The sequence below is a fragment of the Dermacentor variabilis genome, chromosome 1, assembly GCF_050947875.1.
Source record: "Dermacentor variabilis isolate Ectoservices chromosome 1, ASM5094787v1, whole genome shotgun sequence".
Lineage (NCBI taxonomy): Eukaryota > Metazoa > Arthropoda > Arachnida > Ixodida > Ixodidae > Dermacentor > Dermacentor variabilis.
In genome coordinates, this window is record NC_134568.1 from 128,322,019 (window position 1) to 128,340,076 (window position 18,058).

Genomic DNA, 18,058 nt, shown 5'->3' on the forward strand with positions numbered 1-18,058 from the left:
ATGTGCAAAAGAAGGCAGATTTCACAGTTTACAGTTAGAGTTCAATGATTTTATTTTTCGAAGTTGCGGCGCAGTGAGTATGACACGGAAAGCTGACCCTGTTCTGTGCAAAATATTCCGACGAAATCTCAGTGTACACGTACTGCTTTCGCATTCCGACTTTGGCTAAGCTGTGAGCCGGTAATCTAGCCTGCCGACTACGTGCGCGGCAGTAGAATCGTTCGCAGTTCAGTCACCACGGCGCGTAATCTCGCCATTTCCCGAAAGTGGCGAAAAAGAGACAAAGACCACCGAGTCGCCCTTCAGTTATAGTATAGACCAGGTGTTTCAGCAAACACTTTCGAATTAAAAAAAAAATGCCCGTAGCAGATAGCACAATGCTAGTCCATGAGCTGGTCTACTCGAAAGGGCAGACATCGACAGAAAATTTCAATTCCTAATCGACTAACTAACCACAATTCACCAATTAAAATTTTAACAAATTACCTTGCGGCACATATTGCAATTTATAAATTATAGCCGGAGAGTTCGCAAATTGGATCCACATGGAACGAGTTCTCAGGATTACACCAATTTCGAGATATTAATTCCCGAACTTTGCAGAGAAATTCGTTGGCGCTCTAGTTACCTTTGTGCTTAAATGCGTAAACCGACGTTTTAACAAGAAAGCATGTGGGACAAAAGTGCATTTCTAACGCAAAAAAGTTTGACGGTGCCTATCTCGTAAATTATGTCATCCAAACAATTCTTTTCAAGTCGATATGCCTTGCAGCCAATCCCGATAGAACTTGTAAATTGCAATATGTGTCGTAAGGTCATTAGTTACAAACTTAATTAATGAATTTTTTGTCAATTAGTCAATTATGAGGAGGAGGAGGAATAAACTTTATTTGTGCACTGCAGATTTGAGACCTAGGCCTCTCTACCTAGATGACGGCCTGGAGCCCTTGGGCCCTGGCGGCATCTTCGGCCTGCCGGATTGCCTTGAGTTGGTCTTCCGGTGCACAGCTGAGCAACGCGGTCTCCCACTGCTCTCTGGTCTTGTTTACTTTATTCTGTGTGCGTGTCCGAGGACAAGCCCAAACCATGTGCTGTAGGTCCGCTCTTTCTTGACAGGATCTACATCTATCCGTGTAAAGGTCCGGGTAGTAGCGGTGGTAGGCCACCGGGTTCGGATATGTATCTGTTTGTAAGAGGCTCCATGCCGTCGCTTGCCTTCTACTCAGCGAGGAGTGTGCCGGGGGGAAATGGGCCCTTTCCAATTTATAGTGTTTGGTGATCTCGTTAGAGCTGGTCATCCGGTCTCTCTCCGTTCCCAGTATTTGTTGCATGTCACCTGCTCGGCCGGTCAGTTCTCGAGCCAGGTTTTGCACTATTTCGTTCCCGGGAAGGGAGGAGTGTTCGGGTGCCCATATAATGTGAATGTCTCGATCTTCACGAAAGTTGTTTAAAATTCTCAGCGCTTCTGGCTAGATTCATCCTTTTGCATAGTTATTGACGGCTGTCTTGAAGTCGCTTACTGCGAAGTTAGCCTCCGTGAAGGCTATTGCCAGTGCTAAGGCAGCCTCCTCCACCACCTACACCTTCCCTGTTTTTACCGTGCCACTAACTCTGCAGTCACCCGCTAGACTCGTACCAGCTATCGACATACTGTCTATTAGCGTACTCCGCCGCGTCCACATAGACCACGTCCCTGGCACTACGGAGTCTTTTGTGGAGAGCTCTCGCTCTTGCGTTTCTTCGATCTTGGTGAAACTCCGGGTGCGTGTTTCTGGGGATTGCGGGTATCGATAGATGTTCCCTTATTTTCCGTGGGATGTCTCTACACACTCCGTGCAGTGCTTCGTAAGTTATTCCGATGTCATCTAAGAAGTGTCTCCCCGTCAAACTCTGTGTAAGCCTTTCACAGTGCGCTACTCTCTGGGCGTCAATAAGTTCGTCTAGGGTGTTGCGCATGACGAGCGCCAAGAATTTCTCGTTTGACGTATTTGCCTGACGTCCAAAGGCTTGCTTATACACCTTTCTAACAATGCATTCTATCTTGGCTTTCTCCGCAGCGTAGAGATTGAGGTAAGGGATCACATATACAATACGACTGATTACGAATGTTTCTATTAGTCGGATGAGATTGTGCTTTTTCATGCCATAGTGCCTGTTGGATATCCGCTTTATTAGTCTGATTGTTTGTTGAACACTATTGTCTAGTAGTCTAATTGTTTCTCCGTGATGGCCGTGTTCGGACACGAGGAATCCCATTATTCTCAGGCTCTCCACTATCGGTATCGTGGTGCCTTCTACTGTGACCACAATGCCCGGCCTTTCCCTAATGCTTTTTCGACCCCTGCATGTGGGCCTATAGAGCAGAAGTTCTGGTTTTTGCTAGGAGCATCTCAGTCCCTTGTCTTTGATGTAGTCTTCCACCGTGTTTACTGCTGTTTGAAGGATCTCTTCCACATGCCCATCGCTTCCACCCGCCACCCAAAGGGTGATGTCGTCCGCGTAGAGGCTGTGTCCGAGTCCTTCTATATTTTCGAGTCTCGCAGGTAGAGCGATCATTGCCACGTTGAAGAGAAAGGGAGACACGAATGAACCCTGTGGGGTACCCTTTTACCTAGTTTGAGCGCCTCCGATTTGAACTCTCCAATTGAAATCTTTGCGATACAATCCGTCAAGAAGTATTTGACGCACGCGTATGTTTTACGCCCTACATCCAGCTTTTGAAGATCTTGTAGTATTACCTTGTGCGTGACGGTGTGAAAGGCCTTGGTTAGATCGAGACCCAGTATTGCCTTGGTGCCTAGAGTTTTCTCATCCGCATCTATGGTCTGATGCTTTAGTTTGAGCATAATGTCCTGTGTCGATAACTTAGGTCGAAATCCAACCATGGTATATGGGTAAAGCCCTCCATCATCCATGTATTTCGTGAGGCGTATGTGAACCACATGTTCCATGAGTTTACCGACGCAGGATGTTAGCGATATGGGCCTTAAACTCGTTAGTTGTGGTTTCTTTCCAGGCTTCGGTACAAAAATGATTTGGGCTGATTTCCATCGACTTGGAATACCACCTTGCTCCCAGCAGTTATTCATGTAGTCCGTGAGAGCTCGGATGGATACATCGTCGAGGTTCCTGAGTGTTTTGTTGCTTACCCAATCAGGTCCTGGTGCAGATTTCGGGTTGAACGTGGTAAGTTCATATCTGACTTCTGCCTCCGTAATAGGGGCATTAAGATCAGGATTCTCGTTACCTAGGTAATCCGGGAGCCGTTCTCTATCCGCATCTACAACCTCCATTTCTTGGAGCTCTCGAAAGAGCTCTTCTTTTGTACCGTCGTAGCTGTGTATAACCTTCTGTAGATTGTGTCTTTGTATGGTATTTGTACTGCCGGGGTCCAAGAGGCATCGGAGAATGTTCCAAGTCTTGGACATTCCTATTTGCCTTTACATCAAGTCCCACGTGGCTTACCATTTTTCGTTGGGATAACCAATTTGCATATATCTCGATTTCCTTGTTTAATTCCACAATTCTCTTCCTTAATTTCCGATTACGTTTCTGCTTTTTCCATCTTTTCAGCATACTACCTTTCGCTTCCCACATGTGCAATAATCTGCTATCCATCTCCTCTATCCCTGCCTCCTCTAGAACAGCTTGGTAGCTCATTTAATGCTTTCTTGTAGTTTCTCTGCCCATTTCTCGATGTCCGTTATAGTATCTTCTGCATCTTCTTGTTGGATTTTACGTAAAGAGTACCATTCTACAAGTTTCAGTTCTCTACCCTTCTTTTTCCTTGGGCCTGCTTGTACCGTTGTGACGACGATGTAGTGGCCACTACCTAAGCTTTCCTGTTAGTTTCTCCATTGATAATCTGCTACATTCTTCGTAAATGTGAGATCTGGTGTCATGTCGTTGGTTACGCTGTTTCTTATTCTGGGGCCCTATAACGTAAAACTATTCCAATATGTTTTTATTCCAATCTCCTAACGTAAAATATGCGTAACCGCCGACGCAAGCATCGGGTGGTCACCCGCAGCGTTGTCTGAGCAGACCAATCAAATGCTCTCCTCGTTCGTATGAGGCCACTATTGTTTGCTTGAAAAACGAATAACATTACGCACATTGAGCGGTTTGTCTTATCTAACTGGCTGACAAGAGGCGAGGAACCCCTTTAAGTAGAGAGGGATTCGATGGGGTCGAGCCACTGCACTGAGAATCGATAACCGGATGAATAGGGTGGTGCCGGCGTCTGCGACTGGTCCGCTTTCCCTTACTTAGCTTGCGGCGGCTGGTCGAAAATCACGGCGGCATGCTAGGGAAGTTTAGGAATGACGCTAAAATGGATTCTCAGCTAAGAAGAGTTGGCAGAACGAGGTCGTAAACGTGCCGAAAGGGCTCGAAAACGTTACACGGCCACGCAAAAGGTTTTATTATACGCAAATAAACCCATGCTCTCCGGCAGGTGCAAGTAGCAAATGCCTGAGCGATCGGCGGCAGCCATCTTTTATTCCTTTCAGAACGAGGCAGCCTGCGACTATTCAGAATAAAATTCAGTTTTGTTCGGCATATAAATGCATCCTTAACGCGTACACGTCACTTCGACGCGGTGAGTTCTTGCGGTTTTGTGACGTCGCGCGACAGGCAGGGAAGTTGGTGCAGCCCGAAAACTTTTGACCAATTGCCGAGGGCTAATGGGGAAAAGGCGTTGAATCAGAAATAACTATTTTTCTTTTGTTCGGTCAAATCATGCAGAATTAGTGTACACGTCATATCAGATGAGGAGTTATCGCGGTTTTCGTGACGTCGCGTGACAGGCAGGTGAAGTAGGGGTGGTCCAAAAAAGTTTTTGACCCATCGGGGAGTGCTGATTGCAGAATTGGAATAGAAAAGTTTAAAACAGTTTTACGTTATAGCACCCTTGGTTGGTGCCTCAGGGTCAATTATGAGCGTTAGTCCTTCGTGCTGAGCGTCTGCCCATCGGCTTCGGCCCCTAACCTTCTCTATGCTGTATCCTCAAGCCGCGTGTGGCGCGTTAAAATCGCCGACCACGACTAGCGCCTGTTTGTGCGCTACGCTCAGCGCTTTGCGGAAGAGTGGGCCGAATTTGGGCTTGTGTCGGGGTGGACTGTATATGTTGAGAACAAAACAAAATTCTCTTTCCGGGAGGGGATTATTTCAATCAGGACGTGGTCTGTGTCGCGCATACCGGTATCGTGCTCGACAGCCGAGAGGTTTCTGTGTATCAGCATCGTGACGGTTGCCTTCTCGCCGGAAGCACTGTAAGATTTATACCCCGATAATTTTGCCCTCCCCCCGGTCTCCTGCAGGGCGATGACATCTGGCATCTCCATACTTGTTACGAACTGCTGCAGGTTTCCTCGCTTGCGACGATACCCGCGGCAGTTCCAATGCCAAATCGCGTATTGGTTACGCGGCGCCATTTTGATTTATCTGTTCTTTCCTGGTGGCCTTGCTATATTCTACCGCATTCAGTCTGCTATACGGTTTGCTTTTAGACGGTCCCGCGCCTGCTGGCCGAATATACTTTGGTGTGCTTTCTAGTGCCGCTTTTCTATTCTCTAATCCATCGAATCGTTGTTTAATCTCTACATACATGTTTGTGGTTTGTTGCTGCAACCCATCGAACATTTCTTTAAACGTTCCCATAACCTCGCTGATTGCAAAGACGCTCTTTTCCTCAACCATTTCTTGCGCCTTCCTTTTGCGTGGTGGTGCTTCCCTGTTCGCTTGTGTGGGAACGGGTGTTGGAGCTCGACTAGGCGTTGACCTCGTACTGGCGGAGGGTGTGTGGCCATTCTTTCTTTGTTGCAGGAGCTTCGTGTTTTCTGCCCTAAGCTGCTTGATCTTATATTTAAGCGTTGCATTATCTCAGGTAATCTGTTCTAACATGTTTCTAAACTGTGTCATTTCCCGTTCTAGGGCGGACCCCTTAATTTTAGGCGATTGAGTACCAGTGCCGGAGACCGCAAGTAATGTCTGCCACCCCTTAATAGACCGACTCATGGACTAGAATTGCGCTGTCTGCAACAAGCAATTAAAAAAAATTGAAAGCATTCGCTGAAGCACCCTGTATATATAGTGCGTTTTTTTACGCTTGAGCTCACGTACCGAACGACGTACTCATGCAAGCAGTTTTCACCAGTGACAAGTGGTCATCCATTTACACAGCTTTCCCATACTGACCACCACTATAAGTGGTTAGCTCGTGGCACAATATTGACAGCTGAGAATGCGAAACTGGTTATTATCACGTATCTAATGAAATGAAGAGCGTTAAAAATATATTTGTGATTGTTATTTCGCGAACTTTTATTTCCGCATTATGATAAGTGTTTAGTGCTACCAAGCTCTAGAGAATGATCACTTACGAGCTTATAAGTTTCTATAGAGCACCTGTAACGCAACTTTTTGAACTATCGCACCGCATCCCATCTCACACGTGGGACCTCTAAAATAAAGGACAACACCATACAAGCAAATATTCACGCCTGTACGATAAAGCAGCTGGCATCGCTTGCAAGAGTGAGCGTGCCCGAGCTAAATCGTCTTATTTCGACAGTGTCGTTTTTGTTCTTTTTTTTGTTATAGCCGCGATACATTTCAGTTTTCTTCTATTACTCATATTACGCGTAATTTGGCACGGGCTATGATGCAAAGTCATCATTTATCCCACTTAACCACTGCGTTCATTTAGTGGCTCCATTGTTCCCGCTCATCGATTATTTGTAATAACCTAAGTGATGCGTACTATAATGAGGACCGTGCGTGCTTCGTAAAAAGAGCGCGCGTCGTACACAAAAGTAAACAGAAAGCGAAGACAAGGAAGTCCGCGAGTACATCAGCGCATTCTGTCGCGGCTCACGGGTGTCAGCTTGAAGCACAGTTTATTGCCGCACCAGTGAGCGAGCGTTACCTGGCAACTCGTAGCTGCAGCTCTGACAGCTGCGCAGTGCTCCCAGAGCGGGGACCTAATTGCAACGGACGGCGACGCTGAGACGACGCGTGCGCGTCTGTAAACATGCCGTTGGGCGCAGCAGAGGAGCGATCACGTTCCAGGTGAAAAAAAAAAAACGAAGTCCGTTCAGTGCTCGCGCGCAGGGAACGAGAGTGTAGGTGACGCAAGGAGAGAAGGCGGTACTGTCTGTGATGCGTGGCTGCGGGTGTAAAGAAAGGGAATCAAACTTCAGGGCCCGTATTCACAAAATGCTGTTACGCATAGTAGTGTTCGTAAGAGCAAATTACAGTCGATCTCGATGCTGGGCATATCATTAGCGAAGGCGGCCAGCCAGTGGCAAAAGACCGTTTACGAACGAAAAGTTTTGTGAAATCGGCCCCTGCAGGACCTAATACACAGAGCGTCTTATTCTTTTTGTTGTTGTTGGTAAGTGCTGTTTCCCGACATTGGCGGGTCGCTTTCGCTGTAGTAATAGGTCAGCCATCACGACTGGCTGGTATTTACTATTACGAAAACGTCCAAGCTACGGCCGAGCTAAAGGGGAAACGCGCGCACTCTTCTTGAGAGCTGCCTTTACGAAGCAGTTAGTACGTTTCACAGACAAGTTAGCAAAAGGTAATATCACCATCACCTGCTGTGTATTAAGCTGTGTAGTGGAGGCATTCATGCCATGTTTGGATAAACTAAGGTTTCTATCATTATGTTCGATTAATTCTTATGTGCTGCGTTGTTGCGCACAAATGCGCAGACTATAGGTTATAGAAATATAGGCTCATGACTCTGTTTAGTTATTCAAACACATTATTATTATTATTATTATTATTATTATTATTATTATTATTATTATTATTATTATTATTATTATTATTATTATTATTATTATTATTATTATTATCGCGCAGTGCATTGTTTCCTTTCGACGTTTGTTCTTTTCTGTACAGTGCACTATAATACATCTGAACTAGTATTCCTGCCATGACACTTACGTGAAATTATTTGATGATGTTACTATACTAACCTGTGTGGCAATGCAGTCCTAACTTTCTTTTTCGCATACATATTTGTAATACATAAACATATGAAGTTTGTATGAAGTTTGCTGTACTGTCGTTCTGCTGCCTTGTACGGATGGGAGGTGGGGCTAGTCAAGCTGCATCAGCGCAGCTTTTTTCCCACTCTTCACGCCACAATTGTTCAGTGTACAACACACTGTACTGTTGGCGGTAAAAAATAAACTTCAACTTCAAGTTGAACATTTTTAGCACAGCAGAAGCTTAATTATTTCTTGGCAATGAAAGCGCTGCTGGAAAACAAAACAGGCCTGAATAACTTACTCGGAAAGCAAATAGCACTACACCGGCGCCATTACTCTGTATACTTCGCAAACTCACTACACGTGCCAGTCGTATCCACCACGTGCTTTGGTTAGTAAATACAACCAGAAGCGCACTTACCAATTGCCCTTGCTAGAATCTTAGTCAACTTTGTGACAAGTTGTTACTAGGTTTTGGTTAGTAACTGACGCGAGCTTTATTCCAAGAGTGTAAGCACAGTAGCTTTGTTGCACGTACAGGCCTCGATAATTTAGGCGCCATTAAGCAGTAACACCGCCCCCCCCCCTCATCTGAATTACCTTTTATACTTTTTACCCTTGTATTAAGTAAACACAACTTAATGAAAGCAAAGCGGGACAACTGCAAACTCCATCTAGTGTGAATTTCCCGGACGCGCAGAGCATCCACGTGACCGGTAACGGCACCTCGGTAGTATGCACTTAAACACGAGTCATATTTACGGCCGATGCACCAGAGGTCGTTAGGGCCTCCGGCACTCCTAGGAACGAAAACTCGCGCCTTAACGCGCGTGTCAGAGCACGATCCGGCCACCATTAGGACGAAGCCATCAACGAGCGGCACGCACCTACACGTAACAAGAAGAAAAGCGTTTTTAACAACGAGTGACGAGCGCCGAAACGCGGCCAAAACTAACAAAACAGTGACACGTATAAATTAGACAACTAGAAAGAGCGCGCTGGTGATCAGCATGTCCGCGCGAAAGATACAAGGGCGACTCGGTGCACCACTCTCGAAAGCGCCGGTTTGAATGCCGTTAGCAGTTCCTTGGCAAAAAAAGAAAGACAAATGTGGTGCTTTCGCCGGAAACGGGACACATTGATTGGGATACCACATTAGTGGGCAGCTAACCGAAGTAAGGATATTAATTTTGTCGGCCGTGTAAACTTGTAAACACAGACACACTAAAAAAAAAAAAAAACATCGTGTCACGCGCGCACAAGCAAACACGAACACATCTCACTCGATCACTGCGGAAACTCGGTGTCAAGACGCTGTAGCGAGGAAGCGCGGCAGCAGCAACAAGCGAATCCAATTCGTGCAGCCGCTCGCATCAACGCGAACTAAGTCACGAAAACACAGCGCAGCGCGGACTCTGTATTCGTCGAAGATGGCTTTGAAGATACAGCGGCCCGGGCGACCGCGCGCGCCCGACCAGGCCGCGTATTTACAATTGCTTATAGATACAGCGGGGTGTGGCACTTGCGGAGACGCCGGATGTTTGCGCGCTAGCGCGAGTAAGAGCGTGTGCGGGAGAGGAAATGTAGGGACTTGCTACTTGGATTATGACTCTGCTTAGACACTACGGAGGAGTTTACTTACCTTCGCAAGTTGGCGGCTGGACGTAATTATATTTATGCAATCGTGTCTTTTACTAATTGAAAGAACGTGTCATTATTTCGCATTACTGGCGGCGCCTCCAGGACACCAAAGCGGCAACGGGGACACCAAAGCTAGAACCCGGAATGGTGCGCGGCTTCGGCTTCCGCGGCCCCAACCAACGGACCAGTCCGAGTTCTAGCTTTGGTGTCGGCGCTACCCCTTGGGTGCCCCGGAGATCCTGCGCCGCCGGCTTTATTATAACCTCAGGTGTACCCCTGAGGCCTCCGTTTGCCGGTTACACGTGCCCTCCTGGAGCAGTGCTTGTAAAAATGCAATCTATCGTCGCGACGAAAAAAGCGACCCGCGACTTATACAACACCAGTCAGAACCTTGCTCCTTCAGACGCAGCTATCACCAAATGAGGCGTCCGTGCCTTGTGCCTCCCCGCGCGGGCAGCCAGCGGCGGAGCGTAAACAAATTCGACCAAACTCCGCAATGCCGGCATGTCTAGGGGACAAATGCATACAACACGCCCTAAGAAACCTCTTTCGTAGTGCCTAAGCAGAGTCACATATTCAAGGAGCAAAGGCACCCAAATTTTCTCTCTCGCACCCGCTCTTACTTGCGCCTGCGCAGAAACGTCAAGCGCCGCGAGAAACGCCACGTCCCGCTGTGCCTACTAGGAATTGTGAAATGCGACCGCGCCGCCCGCTGTTGAATGCGCCGCCCTCCCTACCCTCCCCCCGAAGCCTTGCACGCAACGTAAGACGGCGCGCTTCCTCCCCGCTTCCCTCCCTTGCGTGCGCGAGATTGAGCCGGGACCGTCGGCTCACCCTCGCTCGCTTTCATTTGTACATACAGCATGCGGCACGCGGCGACGACCTTATCGCCCTTGGACTTTATCCACCATGCGCAGCGCCTATAGGGGCGCCACTGAAAGCAGCGTAGAGGCGGCCGTAGGAACCGCCGGCGGGCCTCGCGCCGGAGAGGCCTCCTTCCACTGCAGGGATGACTGAAGTGAGTGCATGCAATTTGGCGGCTGTGCGCGTCCCAGATAGTTTCTTCTGCGGCGTCAGTGTGTGCAAGGAAATCGCACTGTACAATAGTGGACATATGTCCGACTTCACGGCTGTCTGGGACGACATTGTTCCCTTTGCGCCAAGTGTTTGCCGCAGATGAGCATCAACAAGCTTGCCTACGAAGTGGATCGAGCTCATCGGCATCAGGCCGCTTTCATTATAACGCCCCAGCCGCCAATGGCTTCATTTGTTGGGCCGTAAACCGACGTTCTTTATGCACACGCTTGCTTCGTTTATATGCCGTGTATTTTTATAGTAGGTTGAGGGAGCGCCGTCAGGTCTGCGAATGTTTCGTACAGGTGCGGCCACGTGAGAAGCCAGCGACGGTAAAGCTTGCAAACCAGCACGATGAGCTTGAGAAAAATAGCACATAAACGACTCCGGAAAGAATTAAGGGTTGATTGTTTTTATGCTCGCGTCTTACCACTGTCTGCACAGCATAGATTTCACATCTATGGTGTTGGGCTGCTGAACACGAGGTCGCGGGATCGCATCCCGGCCACGGCAGCCGCATTTCAGTGGGGGCGACATACGAAAACACCCGTGTACTTATTTTAGGCGCCCGTTAAAGAACCCCAGGTAGTCAAAATTTCCGGAGTCTTTCCCTACGGCGTTCCTCACAATCAGAAAGTGGTTTTGGCCCCTAAAACCCCCATAATTACAATTACATAGATTTCACATGTTCCACCGTTAAACAAGCAGAGCGTTTCGATGATTTCACGGGAGCATGCGAGTAAGATGTGGGAAGACGCCATAGCTGAAAATATGCCTCCCTGGTCAGTCAACAGCACATTGCTTTTATATCTTACGTCATTTTTTTAGTGTCATCCCCATTTTTACTAGCATCACCCTCGCACCCAAATGCAGAATTAAAGCGCACGTTGTATCGCCTGTTGTACTACCCCGAGCCTGAATAGCCAATGTAGTGCTTTTTAATTAATTAAAAGAGTACGTTGACACAATATTAACACTTTGAAAGCAAATACAAAGCACTGCAATAAATAATCCTTGTGACCCACGTGCTACAGTGAAATCATTTTCAAAGCAGAGACAATTACACTGAAGCAACGTGAACATATATAGGCCCATTTCATGCAGAAGAAGAAAAAGAGAATAAGTACTCGCTACCACCACTAGCAAGAAAAAAAAAACAAAAAAAAGAAACATGAAGGTTCAGTATTGACCAGAACGCATGACACACCCGGGGTAAAATGAATATGCATTAGTTGCATACATCAGGGCTTCGAACATCAGACGTTTCCCATAACCGCGAAGTGATATATTAAAGGGCATTCAAAACGAGGCTGAATGCCCTGTCAAAAGCCTTTAATGCTCACAAACGCCAGCTTGTGCAGTCAATATGCAGATAGCTGAGGCGAGCGTACACCGAACGTTATACGCCGCAGGTCGCATTTCAGTGCCACCGATAGGTTTAGCAACAGCCGATTCCGTGCAACGCACGGGTGATTGCGTGACATTTTTTTGAAGGCGCCATCGCCTTCTTTTTAACACCGAGCCCTTTGCTCAGAACGTCTGAACACAATGAGAGCTTGACAGCTTTGCTCCGCATTCTCTGGCTTAGCTTTTCGCATATTTTTTTTCAAAGGGGGGCATCGTTTACATCAGTAACAACAACCTAATGTTTATCGTATCTTTTGGACTGTAGACGAGGCGACCAAGTTTAAACGACCCACCGTGGTTGCTTAGTGACTAAGGTGTTGGGCTGCTAAACACGAGGTCGCGGAATCGAATACCGGCCACAGCGGGCGCATTTCGATGGGAGCGAAATGCGAAAACACCAGTCTACTTAGATTTAGGTGCACGTTAAAGAACTCCAGGCGGTCTAAATTTCCGGAGTCCCCCGCTACGGCGTGCCTCATAACCATAAAGTGGTTTTGGCACGTAAAACTCCATAATCTAATAATCTAATCTAAGTTTCAACGTGGCAGCACTCACCAAAGGGGCACCGAGATCAAGCAAAAAATAAAAAACATATTGATCGCTCTAAAACTGAAGTAAACAAAGCGCGATTGCTTATCTTCACCGTCGAACAGCCGCGATCCACCGCCGCTATCGCTCTTGCTCGCGAAGCAGCACCGGAAACTAAGTGTGTGCCTGGCGATTTTTTGAACGTGTTAAAGCGCCCAACTACGAAACACTTGCTTTAAGACATCGCTGAAGGCTGACAGAAGCGTTGAATTACGATCAAGAACGCAAACATGACAGAACGCTAGCGCTGACGGGAACAGTGCTCGCCCGAGCCCGCCTATGATTCGCAGCCTTGGCGACAGGCGGCGTTGTCGGCGTTTTGCGCATGGCGTATATGAAACCTGACGACGACGGCAGAAGTGCACCTGGAGTGTCCATATATTGATATCGCAATAAAAACAGCGATTCAAGAGCGGCCACAGCAGTGGGAGAAGCGAAAAGTCCATTGGCTGAATAATGGCACGGCGGTTTGGAGGCCAACAGCCTTTGAAGGTTTGTGATATGCAGTCTTCAGTGTCTCAGCCTCCCAGACGTCGACTTGTTTATGTTTTTTTATCCTGTTGAGAGCTTCGTTAGTTCACCAAATTTGCGTGGCGATGTTAATATTTGCTGGAAGGTCTCCGTCCTTTGTGTATTCATCAGTGGCACTTCACAACACGGACGGCGGGTAATTTAAGCGCGACACACACAGTGAGACGCAATCGAAGGGGTTTTTACGCTCTTCGGCACGCTTCCTACTCAGGCCGTAGCTTACACAATTAACGTTCCGTCTTGAAATAATATTGCAGTGTTTAACCTTCCGAAACTACATAGTGGGTTATAAGTAGAGATAGGATGTTTAGGCACCAAGAAATGTTGCATTAGACGCCTATAACAGGAATGAAAGCTTTCATTGAAGACATATACCGTTTTCGTTTTGGACCATGCAGAGTTTTAAAAAATTGCTTGTGGCAGATATCATGACTATTCATTGAGCTGGATTACTCAAAGAAGCGGTACTTGGACGTGAAATAGAAATGCATAATTGGCTAATTAACAACAATAGACTAATGAACGCAGGACAAATTATTATTTTTTAAAGGAACACAGCCGACTAACGCTCTGTTTAATGAAATTTACTTGCTTGTCTCGATAAAACGGAATGAGGAAAGTTGCGTAGGTTATAAGAGAGAGAGAGAGAGACAACTTCATGTAGTCGCCTGCAGAACGACACCATGACTAAATGGCGCCGTGACGCGGGCCCTGACGTCTTCTCAGCGGGTGGTCTCTACTCAACTCCAGCGCACGTTACTCCCGCGGTTGGTCGCCCTGTGGGGCAACGTTCCGTCGGTTTCGCTCGGCCTTTGTCTTTCAAGAGCCGCCGAGACCTGCTGGACGGCCTAGGTTTGACTTTCGTGGTCGTAGCATTCCGCCGCAGCCGCGAGTCGCGGCGGAATCGTTGTACTCGTCGAAGCCTCATTGGGTAACTTGGTGCAATCCCATATATAGGATGAGCGTCAGGGTGGCCCTCTCCCGCTGGCACACGCGGCACACATCACTCACATATAATTTAGGGTATAGATGAGTCATTGACTCATCTGAAATTCTGTGTGCGTAGACACGACGAGAAAAGTTCTTAAAGCACCGACAAACAAGTACCACCTGAAAATTTTCGGACTTCATGTTGCGCTTTTCTTTTCACTGAGTATCGGTTTGTATACAAAAAAGGAACGTTCAAGATCCACCGAAATTAAAGGCACATATTTGTACTTCGGATCCCTCGATGATCCAACGCCGCATGGAATTCCAGAATGCTCGCTGGTCAGAATGTTTGACAGTTCTTTAAGTATCGAAAAGCCGAGATTTCTGGCCGAGGCAGATTAAAGCTTTGAACTAACTCTATCAGCAACAGGTCCACTGGGGATGATGGCGAACTTTTCTCACCGTCCTGAATGAGTCCGTCCTTCCGGGTGAGAGTTGCGCCCGAGCATTCAGATTTACAGATGATGTAGGCTAGAAAGTTGAAGTGAGGGCACAAGTTCGCTTAGTCACCTTCGAGTGTTCTGTCACGCAGCGTAGCTAGAGCCTTTAACAAAGCGATGTTCACAGCGATGCTCTCGTCTGCTGCGAAAATGTTAAAACAGCCTGTACACCAGCAAAGTGTTTGTGGTAATAATCGGCTGCCTTCAGTCAAGTCCCCCTTCGGGTGATAACATTATAAACAAAATAAGGATAAGAGAAAACATGGTAAACTGAATTTATGCTCTGAAAATTCAATGCGGGAACCAGCATGAAAATTGACATATATAGGCCCAATAAAAATGCCAATAAAACTTTTCTAGACCCATAGTTCATGCAAATAGGCACGATATGGACGTAAAGAAAAAAATAAGCATTTTGCCTAATATTCCGGTTTCTATGGGTGTAAAGGACGCCGTTGTGGAGGGCTCCGGATCAGGACGTATATTCCTAACCTTTTTTATGCGAAGCATATTAACGTAGGTTTCGGGCTTTCGCGCGACGCCCGGCGGTGGCCACCATTGACCCTGAAGTGGGGTCACATGATGTGACGTCACGTGATGACGTCACACCGGCTGCCGATGGGGCCTCATATCGCGCCGTCGGACGTCGCCCGGCGGAGGCCTCCACGCTTCGGTTCGCGCCGTCGCGCGCGACGCGGCGACGGCGCCACCATCGCTGCATCACGTGATATGTGACGTCACGCCAGGGATGAAGCGGCGCGCGCCCGCCGTCGCGTCAGTCTCTGTGCCCGCAACCGCGCCAGCGTCTTTGCGCCGGGCGTGTATGCGGTCCTGGCAGGTCCTGACGGTGCCTCGAGCAGGATGGGCTGTCAGGAACGACTTCATAGTTGACGTCGCTAAGGCGTCGTAGTACCTTGTACGGTCCGAAGTATCGGCGCAGAAGTTTCTCCGCGAGGCCTCGGCGGCGTACTGGAGCCCAAACCCAGACTCTTTGGCCGGGCTGGTAGACGACGCATCGGTGGTGTTGAGTGTAACGTCGGGCATCACGGTCTTGCTGGCTAGCTATGCGAACGCGCGCGAGCTCCCTTGCTTCTTCGGCGCGCTCTGTAAAATCTGAGGCGTCAGTCACGGAATCGCTTGAATCATGAGGAAGCATAGCATCCTGCATTGTAGTCACTTCTCGACCGTGTAGGAGAGGAGACTGAACGGCGTCATTCTTGTTGTTTCTTGCCGAGCCGTTTATAAGCAAACGTTACGTAGGGTAATATTTGGTCCAAGTACTTGTGTTCCACATCGACATAGATGCACAGCATGTCTGCGAGAGTCTTGTTGAGGCGCTCCGTAAGTCCACTGCTTTGCGGGTGATAGGCTGTCGTCCTTCTGTGTGCCGTGCCACTGAGGGTGAGTACAGTTCGCAAAAGTTCAGCCGTGAACGCGGTTCCCCTGTCGGTTACGATCACCGCTGGAGCACCTTGCCTCAGGACGACGTTTTCGATGAAGAACTGTGGGGCCTCGGCGGCTATGCTGCTAGGAAGTGCCTTGGTTTCAGCATATCGCGTGAGGTAATCTGTCGCGACTATGATACACTTATTTCCGGCAGCAGATATTGGGAATGGGCCCAAAAGGTCCATCCCAATTTGTGCAAACGGTGTTTCCGGCACTGGAACGGGATGTAATAGTCCGGCAGGTTTCGTAGGTGGCACATTTCGTCGCTGACAGTCAAGGCACGTTCGAACGTAGTGCTTCACCTGTGCTGCGAGCCGTGGCCGGTAATACTTTTCTTTGATCCGTGCTAATGTTGTTGTGTAGCCTAAGTGACCTGAGGTAGCTTCATCGTGACAGGCCTGCAAAATTTCATTGCGGAGAGTTTTAGGGACGACTAGTAGATATCTCTTCCCTGTTGAAGAGAAGTTCCTCCTAAAAAGAACACTGTTGCGTAGGCAGAATGATGACAGACGCCTTGAGAACAATCTAGGCTTGTTTGTGGTGTGGCCTTCTAAGAAATCAATTAGTGACGCGAGCTCCTGGTCCTCTTGCTGTTGTTGAGAGATGGTGGCCGCATCAACAACTCCTAAAAAGCCTGCGGATTCGTCATCATCTCCGCCTGACGACTCGATCGGCGATCTGGAAAGGCAGTCAGCGTCTAAGTGCTGCCTTCCCGATTTATAGACCACTGTCATGTCGTACTCTTGAAGCCGTACGCTCCAGCGTGCCAAACGTGCAGATGGATCTTTCATGTTGGTCCACCAACAGAGAGAACGGCGGTCACTTATAACTTGAAATGGGCGGCCGTATATGTACGGGCGGAAGTTGGTAACTGCCCATACTACAGCCAAGCATTCCTTTTCTGTGGTGTAGTAGTTCGACTCGGCACGTGACAGTGTTCCACTCGCGTAAGTGACGGCTCGCTCAGCGCCGTCTTGCCGCTGAACAAGGACTGCGCCAAGACCTACGTTGCTGGCATCGGTGTGGATCATTGTCGGCGCATCCACGTCAAAGTGGGCAAGAACAGGCGGAGCGTGTAGACGGTGCTGCAACTCGTTAAATGCCGCCTCCTGCTCCTCGCCCCACACAAACGTGACATCTTCTCTGGTTAAGCAGGTGAGTGGTGAAGCGATGCGTGCAAAACCCGCAATAAATCGCCGGTTATATGCGCATAGGCCCAGGAAGCGTCTGGCTGCCTTTTTGTCTGTAGGCCTTGAAAACTTTGCGACGGCTGCGATTTTCTCAGGATCAGGTTTGACACCTGTGTGACTTACTACGTGGCCCAAAAACTGTAGTTCTTCATAGCCAAAGTGGCACTTCTCAAATTTTAAAGTAAGCCCAGCGGACCGTATGGCTTGAAGAACCGACCGCAGCCGTCTGAGATGTTCATCAAGTGTGGCAGAATAAACAATGACATCGTCTAGGTGGACTAAGCAAGTCTTCCACTTAAGGTCTGAGAGAACAGTATCCATTAGTCTTTGGAACGTGGCTGAGGCGGAACACAAACCAAAAGGGAGAACTTTGAATTCATAGAGCCCATCAGGCGTTATAAAAGCAGTCTTTTCGCGATCCCGCTCATCGACCTCTATTTGCCAGTGTCCACTTTTTAAGTACATCGATGAGAAGTACCGTGCATGCCGTAACCTGTCGAGGGAATCGTCGATGCGTGGTAAGGGATACACATCCTTTTTTGTAACCCGATTGAGCTTGCGATAATCGATAAAAAACCGCAGGCTACCATCCTTCTTCTTAACGAGTACCACGGGCGATGCCCAAGGGCTTTTTGACGGTTGGATGACATCATCTTCTAGCATTTTCTTGACTTGCTGCTGGATTGCTTCACGCTCTTTCTCAGCCACGCGATACGGTTGCTCTCGGATGGGTATTGCTGTTTCCTCC

General features: G+C 48.2%; 1 protein-coding gene across 1 annotated transcript in view; it reads right to left on the minus strand.

Annotated features, from left to right (window-relative positions):
• Window positions 1–18,058, minus strand: part of LOC142584709 (glycosyltransferase 25 family member-like) — a 45,585-nt gene that overhangs the window by 12,770 nt on the left and 14,757 nt on the right. The gene's annotated exons all lie outside the window — the stretch shown is intronic.